We start from the raw sequence: 9387 nt of genomic DNA, 5'->3' as shown, positions 1-9387 counted from the left end.
GAACAACTGTTTAAATCTGGTCTTACCTCGAAGGTTATAAAGTATATAACCCTACAAAAAATGACTCAAATACTTTTGAAATCCAAAAACCAACATTTAGCTTTGAACGTTTTACTTAAACTATGAAGGTCATAATTATGAAGATGTCAGACAAGTACTCATTGTGATATTTTATTATACAGTAATGTAGGCCTAACTGGAAAAGCAGGACTTTGATTACTTTGGTGCATTTTCACTCAACATTTGTTTTCTTTGTCTTCACAGGTTAAATGAAACAAGGTGAACTTTCTGTAAGACTTATTTTGTCTGCCTTTTTTTCATTAACTTAAGAGTCATTATTAAGAGTATTGTGTAAGTATTTTCCTTTGTTTTAATTACAAAAGCTTTATGTCTGCTGAACAAAAATGTTTAAATGTCATTAACCATTGATGTTGATCCATTTTTTGCTTTTCCATTTAATTGTTCATACTATCTATTGTCTAAATGTCTATTTCACCAATAAATGTTTTAATACGTAACACTTATTTCTTGTTATTGACATTTTAATTGTTTTATCATGTTATTTATTGCATTACTCTGTTTATCATCTCCATTGCATCTGCAAAAGACAAAAGTTCTCGGTTCTATTATTAAGAGACTTAAACCTTCAGCAGGTCCTGACAAGCAATGCAAAAACTATAGTGCATGTACACTGACATGAGACGACATGAGATATTTAAATGTGCACTCTGTTTCTCTTACTGGCATAACCCCACCTCACACCTGGAGTCTGTGATGCACCGTTGCTCATAACTTTGTTTCACTTCTGTAATTTGGTACTTTACTAGGGGGCGGCTGTGGCTCAGTGCTAGAGCCGGTCGTCTTTCAAACGGAAGGTCGGAGGTTCGATCCCCAGCTCCCTCACGCTCAGGTCGAAGTGTCCTAAATTGCTCCCGGTGGCATAGCCAACGGGTATGAATGTGATATCTGATTGACAGTTGGGCACTTTACGTAGCAGTCCTGCCATCAGTGTGTGTGAATGGTTGAATGTGAAATGTAGTGTAAAAGCAGCTTTGAGTGGTCGCAAAGACTAGAAAAGCACACAAGTACAGTCCATTTACTTTATTGGGAGCTGGGTGTTACTCAATGCTTCCGCCTGCTGCTTGCCCTGATCACTCTACCCTGTCATGCTGCAACATCTGTGCAACAGACTTCCAGCCTTCTCTCCACCTAACCTTTAGGACACACACCATCGAGCCTAGACACAAAGGTATTACCATTTACAATTCAGGCCCACATAATGTAAAGGTATGTACGACTGCTGATATGATATCAGCTCATTTTTTATAAATAAACATCTAATAGTGAGAAAGAAGCAAGCAAAGGTAAAATAATACTCTCTCTCTCTCTCAGGACCGCAGGTTCTATCTCCAAACATCAATAAAATCAGCAATAAAAAAAAGGTCATAACTTTCTTCAAGGATAGGCTTATACTGCAGTACATTGTTCTCACAATACCAACACCCCTGTGTTACTTAGACTGTCCACAAGAGTGAGACAAAGCTCCACGTACAGCAATGTTGAGCTGCATCCTCTGTGAAACACCAGTTGGGTAGACATTTGATGATTCTGAACTGGACTTGCTAAATGCTAAGACGCAGAGGTACATTCACTTGAAGAACAGAGACTGTTTTTCTAACCATTTCTGTTCCTCCATACATACACATGCAGAGTTACTGTCAATGTGTGCACATTCTGTCTTTGAGGTAGAACTGCTTGTTTGTATTGTTTATAGATGCCGATGGTCTCTTTTCCCATTCCCAGTGGAGTGTAGTGCTTTCAGTCTCTTTTCTGCTGCGTCACCATCTGACGTCACAAACGTGCCGGGGACAGGGTTAGTAAAGGTTTTTATTGTACCTATTACTCAGTCTATTTATCAAACTCGGCACCCACAACTTGGAACAATGTTCGAACGCTGCTTGGAAGGAGACGGGCGGAAATTGTAGCTGAGTTGACAAGGAGTCACAGAAGTTACCGACGTAGCATGGCATTGCGCCTGAAAGGGGGCGGAGATTAGCGTGTCAACATGGTTTTTGTGTTCCCATCAATGCCGATTGGAGACGAGGCGATTATTACCCAGGTCTACTGCAGAGTCATTTGACCCGGGTCTGAATGTTGATTGTAGCCTTTCCCATTAAGAAAAAAAGATGAGTGTTCCCGGGTGTTAGAGGGTTTTTCGACCAGTGGGGAAAGGGCTTAAGAGAGAGTGTTCAAACATGGTTAGATTAACGTAAGTGGTCCATTCAGGAGACAGGGACTCATATTGGCCCCCGAGCCCACCTTGAGGCACAGATCTTATTCAACATTAAACAGAGCTGAATAAAATTCCAACAAGGTCTTCCACAACATCTATACTTTGATGTTACAAGGGTGATTCCTTTCTTCCTAAACCCTCATTTACAAAAAAACATTGAGATTTCAATTATTTTCATTTTTGGAAATAATATAGTGTAATTATAGTTAATTATAGTGTAATAGTGTAATTAAAAAGCACCTGTAAAGTGCCTTTGAGTGTCATGAAAAGCGCAATATAAATAAAATGTATTATTATTTTAAAATTAAACTGAAATTTAATAAGTGAGCCACTTGTCCCAAACAGTCAAAAAGTACATTTCTATCTGATGCTACTTCAACAGACAACCATAAAAATATTGTACCGACAAAAATAGTGACAACTTCAAATCTTCAATACAAAAACAAAAAGACACTTCACCCGTCATAGCTGCAAATGCACAGGTGTTACTCATAAAACTGATAGCTGTTTTATCAGTGTCCCAGTGAGCTGTGATAAAAGAGTCTTTGCTACGTCTTAACTTAAGGATGAGCTCTGTCTCCTCTTGGACCCTTTAACAATATAATGTGATTAAAATGTTTGAAATGCCCCACAGCATTAATGGAGGCATAGCAAATCAGTTCATGCAAATGCAATCTCGGATCCCATTGGCTACAGTCTGACGATGATATAGTCTCTGGGCACACCTGTTAACATGCCGGAGCAAGTACCCAGCGGTTAGCAATAAACAACTTCCTTTTCTGCCTGCTGCATTGTATACAGAAAAAGAAACCGTTTTTCTTGCTCTTTACTTTAATTAACGGGTTTTGCCTTTGCCGAAATTTCAACGTCATGATGCGGATTAGTAAGTAGTAAACATGAAGCTTTGTCAGGTCTGTCCTCAAGAGGAAACTACTTTTACAATGCTGGTTTGTTGAACGGAGGTCGGATTGATCATTTCTTATGCATTTGAAGAAGTCGGGAAATCTAAACGCTGAACGGCTTTTGTGACACCGTGTCAGGAAATTTAACTCAAGTTGAATCTTGATCTAGATGTATCTTTAGCTGTTAGCATGATGTCTGTTTATAGAGATTAATAAAACACTAAATCATCGCCAGACAGCCGCTGATGGGAGCCGGGATGTCATCTGCCTGCTTTTGCTCTCCACACGGACTGTTTTTCCTGCATACGCAGCAGCCTGCTGATATGTGATTGGTCACAGCCTACAGATTAATGCAAGTATTAGGTCTGTGGGTAACATGAGCTTTTAAAAAGTATGACATATACATGTATATTGACAATATGTTTATACTGATGACATGTTGGCACTGCAGTAAATATTGTTTTAGAAACTGACCTTGCTTGTTTTGTTCATCTTCTCGTTCTTCGGTGGTAAAAAGCAGCCAGAGTGTTAAGTTTATTACTGCCACCAAACCATGGATGCATGTTCTTCCTGGAGTGACCTTTGTTGTTACTCACTCCTGCAGTCCTTCCAGGGTGGATCGAGCAAAGTTCCCTTCAGTTTTTCAGACAAAAGGAACTACACTTGTTGGCTGCGGGGATACCCCAACTCATGGGAGTAGACACATGAAAGGCATCTTATGTGAAGTCTGCAGAAAGTTTGCTCTGAGGCCTTCGTGGAATGGATGAAATGTGGATTTGGAGAGCATTTCAGAATGTGTCCAAAGTGAAGAGACATTTACGAGACAGAACTGATGAATGTCATTCAGGTTTGCTAAAAATATAAATCACACCGACACATTACTGCTTATGTTGGCATTAGAGTATTTGTCAACTAGCTACCATGCATTTTGGCCTGCAGGCAGATAGCATTGTTGACTATGATAGACTCATTACACTCTATTTAAACAGTTTTACTCAGACCCTAAACATTACATGTAGAACCGTGCGCATGCTCTCATTTGAAGGACATTAAAATAAATCCAAATCAATCTCTAAATCTAATCTTGTTTTATTAACATGTTACATGATATTTTAATTGCAGGACTTCAGAGAGTTTTTCAGTGATCATCATCATTAAAGTGCTCAAACATACTTCCTGTTTCTCACTAAAGTTACTTTCTCTGTAGTTTCCTCGTGAGTGTGAAATCTAATCAAACCAGCATTACTGTGACTCACATTCATTCAATTATCTGGCAGTGATAGAAATTCCACTGATTGACTCAATGTTGGGATCTTTTTTCATCTCATTCAGCTGAATCTGAAATTCACATTCAACCTGAAAATCAACATTAATATAGAAAGTTGTTTTTTCTCTCATGAAGAAAAATAATGTGTGTGTGTTTTTACTGTGAAGCAATGTTTACAGATGATGGACAAAGACTGTTTTCTGTTTGACACTATGTTGATTAAATTCTCTGTATTTGAGGTGAAACTGTGTCCACATATCTTCAAACAGTCCTTTACTGTCCTTTGAACAACAATCACAGTGAGGCAGTCATGGCAATAAATCTAAATATTCAGGCTCCATTCATCAATTAGTTTATCACATAACAGAAATGTATTGTGTCCCTATGGCGTCAAAAACGAGGAAACAACACATTATTCTATAATTCTTCATAGACACTCAAAACAGTCATGTGATGAGTAGGAGAAACTTCTGTCCAGTTTAGTAAATATGAGGACTTAACCCTGAAATCTATGTGGTTAAAAACATTGAAAAACCTTCGACTGTCTCTGATTGCACTGAAACGTTTCATTTTATAGAGTCACAAAGAAAGGAAGGGTTTCTGTTCATGTGTCAGAGAATGAGAAAACTGTAGATCTGCATTTATTACATGAAGTCTGTGGTTGTTATATTTTCTATTCAAATCTGAATAAAGTTATAAGAAGAAGAAACTGGATCAATAATGACAAAAAATGTGACAGAGAGAGAGAGAGAGAGAGAGAGAGACACCATCATCCTCTCAGAAAAGAAATTCATGCAAACTGTGATGTCTTCCTCCTCTACTTATGTGACTGCAGAGAGGAGGACAGAGAACAGTGGACACACAGTTTAACATGATGGACTACAGGACAGGACTGCTGCTGTTAACTGTCTGCTGGGCAGGTGAAGATCATCACTATATTCATGTTACATAGCGTATATATCTGTCAGCAGCTGATTTCACTTGATGTTTTTATCCTCTCTCCAGGTGTTGATGGTCAGACTCTGACAGAATCTGAACCAGTGGTTAAACGTCCTGGAGAATCCCACAGACTGACCTGTACAGGCTCTGGATTCTCATTCAGCAGCTTCTGGATGGCCTGGGTCAGACAGGCTCCTGGAAAAGGACTGGAGTGGATCACTTACATCAGCACTGGTGGTAGCAGCAAATACTACTCTCAGTCAGTTCAAGGCCGGTTCACCATCTCCAGAGACGACAGCAGACAGCAGCTGTATCTGCAGATGAACAGTCTGAAGACTGAAGACACTGCTGTGTATTACTGTGCCAGAGACCCACAGTGAGAGACAATAACAGGAGAGTCGTACAAAAACTACTTCCTCTATTTACAACCATCAACTTTCAGCTGTCTCAGCATCACTTTGTAAAAAGGCCTCTACAACTTATATTAGACTAAATGTAAAATATAACAAATAAAAATGTAATAATGATCGCAGAGTTGAAGTTCATTGAAAAAGAAAAACAGCTGATCGGTCTGCGGCTAAGCAGCCCCATACACAACAATGTGATGCTCTGTGTGTTCTGACACCTGTCTATCAGAACCAGCATCAACACTTTCAGCTCTTTCAGCTACAGTAGCTCTTCTGTTGGATCGGACCACATGGTCCAGCCTTCACTCCACACGAGCATCAATGAACCTCGGCTGCCCATGACCCTGTCAGCAGTTCACCTGTTTTCCTTCCTTGGACCACTTTTGGTCGGTACTGACCGCTGCAGACCGGGAACACCCCACAAGAGCTGCAGTTCTGGAGATGCTCTGACCCAGTCATCCAGCCATCACATTTTGGTCCTTGTCAAACTCGCTCACATTCTTACACTTGACCATGTTTTTCTGTTTCCATTACATCAACTTTGAGGACAAAATGTTCCCTTGCTGCCTAACATATCCCACCCACTGACAGGAGCCATTGTAACGAGATCATCAATGTTATTCACTTCACCTGTCAGTGGTCATAATGTTATGGCTGATTAGTGAATATTAAATGACCCTTGGCTGCTTGATCTCGAGGAACTTTAGTTACAGATCAAGTCTGTTCCAGCTGTACGTTCTGGTGAGGAGGAGTCAATGCAAAACTCAGATGTATCATATGTAAAGCAGAGGTGATTTACAGTCATGCTTTCATATAGTCAGAGCAACACTGATGCTTCATATGTTTGATTCTATGCAAACTCAGTGAGCTTCCTTGTTACTCGGCTATAAAAGCTTCACATCAGGCTGTCAGTGGAGTTCACAGCACGTCACTTTAACATAAAGCATGTTTTCTGTAGCTCTGCTGCTGCTGTTGGCAGCTGGATGTGAGTCTCTCTGGATTTGTCAAAGTCAACAGTTCTTCTTTTGCACTTTAACTTGATCATTTCTTACAAAACATGTTCTTTATTTTAACAGGTGTGAAGTGTGAACAGTTGACACAGCCAGCCTCTGTGACTGTGCAGCCAGGTCAACGTCTGACCATCACCTGTCAGGTCTCTTATTCTCTTAGCGGCTACTGGACAGCCTGGATCAGACAGCCTGCAGGGAAAGGACTGGAGTGGATTGGAATGAGAGCTGGATCCACAACTTACTACAAAGATTCACTGAAGAACAAGTTCAGTATCGACTTAGACTCTTCCAGCAAGACAGTGACTCTAAACGGACAGAATGTGCAGCCTGAAGACACTGCTGTGTATTACTGTGCCAGAGAGCCACAGTGAGAGACAATAACAGGAGAGTCGTACAAAAACCACTTCCTCTATTTACAACCATCATTGGGAACATTCACTTGTCTCAGCATCACTTTATTAAAAAGGCCTCTACAAACAATATTAGTCCGAATGTAAAATATAAAAAAATAAACAAAAATGTAACAATGATTGCAGAGTTGAAGTAGATTGACAAAGGAAAAACAGATTGGATCATCAAACTGATGTAAAAGACTGACGGATAAAAACATTGATCTACATACACGGATCAGCCGTAATATTATGACCACCTGCCTGATATTGTGTAGGTCCCCCTTTTGCCACCACAGCCCTGACCCATCAAGGCATGGACTCCATGACACGTCTAAAGATGAGCTGAGGTATCTGGCACCAAGACGTTAGCAGCAGATCTTTTAAGTCCTGTAAGTTGCGAGGTGGGGCCTCCACAGATCGGACTTGTTTGACCTGCACATCCCACAGACGCTCGATTAAATTGAGATCTGGGTAATTTGGATGATCTTTTACATGATGTCAATGATGTCATGATGGCACCCTTGGTCCTTGTCAAACTCGCTCACATTCTTACACTTGACCATGTTTTTCTGTTTCCATTACATCAACTTTGAGGACAAAATGTTCCCTTGCTGCCTAACATATCCCACCCACTGACAGGAGCCATTGTAACGAGGTAATCAATGTTATTCACTTCACCTGTCAGTGGTCATAATGTTTTGGCTGATTGGTGAATATTAAATGACCCTTGGCTGCTTGATCTCGAGGAACTTTAGTTACAGATCAAGTCTGTTCCAGCTGTACGTTCTGGTGAGGAGGAGTCAATGCAAAACTCAGATGTATCATATGTAAAGCAGAGGTGATTTACAGTCATGCTTTCATATAGTCAGAGCAACACTGATGCTTCATATGTTTGACTCTATGCAAACTCAGTGAGCTTCCTTGTTACTCGGCTATAAAAGCTTCACATCAGGCTGTCAGTGGAGTTCACAGCACGTCACTTTAACATAAAGCATGTTTTCTGTAGCTCTGCTGCTGCTGTTGGCAGCTGGATGTGAGTCTCTCTGGATTTGTCAAAGTCAACAGTTCTTCTTTTGCACTTTAACTTGATCATTTCTTACAAAACATGTTCTTTATTTTAACAGGTGTGAAGTGTGAACAGTTGACACAGCCAGCCTCTGTGACTGTGCAGCCAGGTCAACGTCTGACCATCACCTGTCAGGTCTCTTATTCTGTTGGCAGCTACTACACAGCCTGGATCAGACAGCCTGCAGGGAAAGCACTGGAGTGGATTGGAATGAAATACACTGGTGATTCTTACTACAAAGATTCACTGAAGAACAAGTTCAGTATCGACTTAGACTCTTCCAGCAACACAGTGACTCTAAACGGACAGAATGTGCAGCCTGAAGACACTGCTGTGTATTACTGTGCCAGAGAGCCACAGTGAGAGACAATAACAGGAGAGTCGTACAAAAACTACTTCCTCTGTTTACAACCATCACTGGGAACATTCAGTTCTCTCAGCATCACTTCATAAAAACTGAGTGTTATTATCTGTCAGTGATTAAAATGATGGTTATTGAATGTTTTTTCTTTTCTTTTATTTGTTGGAAGGTTTAATTCAGGTCCAACTTCACAAAAACAGTGAAATAATTTCAGTTTTTACTTGTAAGAAATGTTCACAGACACTTATGAAAGATTGTGTCCTGTTTCAATGCTGATTAAATTCATTTTAATTAATGTGGTTAAACTGTGTCCATGTGTATTCAACATGTTAAAGCCCTTTATTATTATTACTGCAATATCTACAGTGGAGTGGGCATTTGTGATGGAAATTCTGAGGCTTCCGTTAAAATAAGCAAAATGAAACATAATTCTACACAAAGAAAGTCAAAAACAAACAGTAACCACCTCTTTACAGCGGTTTGAAGAGACATCCAAACATCTAAACACATTTTAAAGAGTGGGAAACTGAGTTTAATTTGATGTTCAGAGAAGAAGAAAGCTGTTAATCTTCAGTTTTCACATGAACTCTTTTAACATCAGTGTTTTTTGTGTTGATTTACTCATGGCTTTGCCCGACCATACTGCTGTTAAAACAGAGGAGAATATGATCAAATATGACTGGTCAATACAAAGAGATGTTCTCTCTGTGAGGAGGAGTCAATGCAAACTGTGATGTCTTCCTCCTCTAC

This window comes from Semicossyphus pulcher, unplaced genomic scaffold (genome assembly GCF_022749685.1).
Source record: "Semicossyphus pulcher isolate SPU_LCO1_2020_fin unplaced genomic scaffold, fSemPul1.0.p SCAF_23, whole genome shotgun sequence".
NCBI classification, from domain to species: Eukaryota; Metazoa; Chordata; class Actinopteri; order Labriformes; family Labridae; genus Semicossyphus; species Semicossyphus pulcher.
This window is presented reverse-complemented; position numbering follows the sequence as displayed.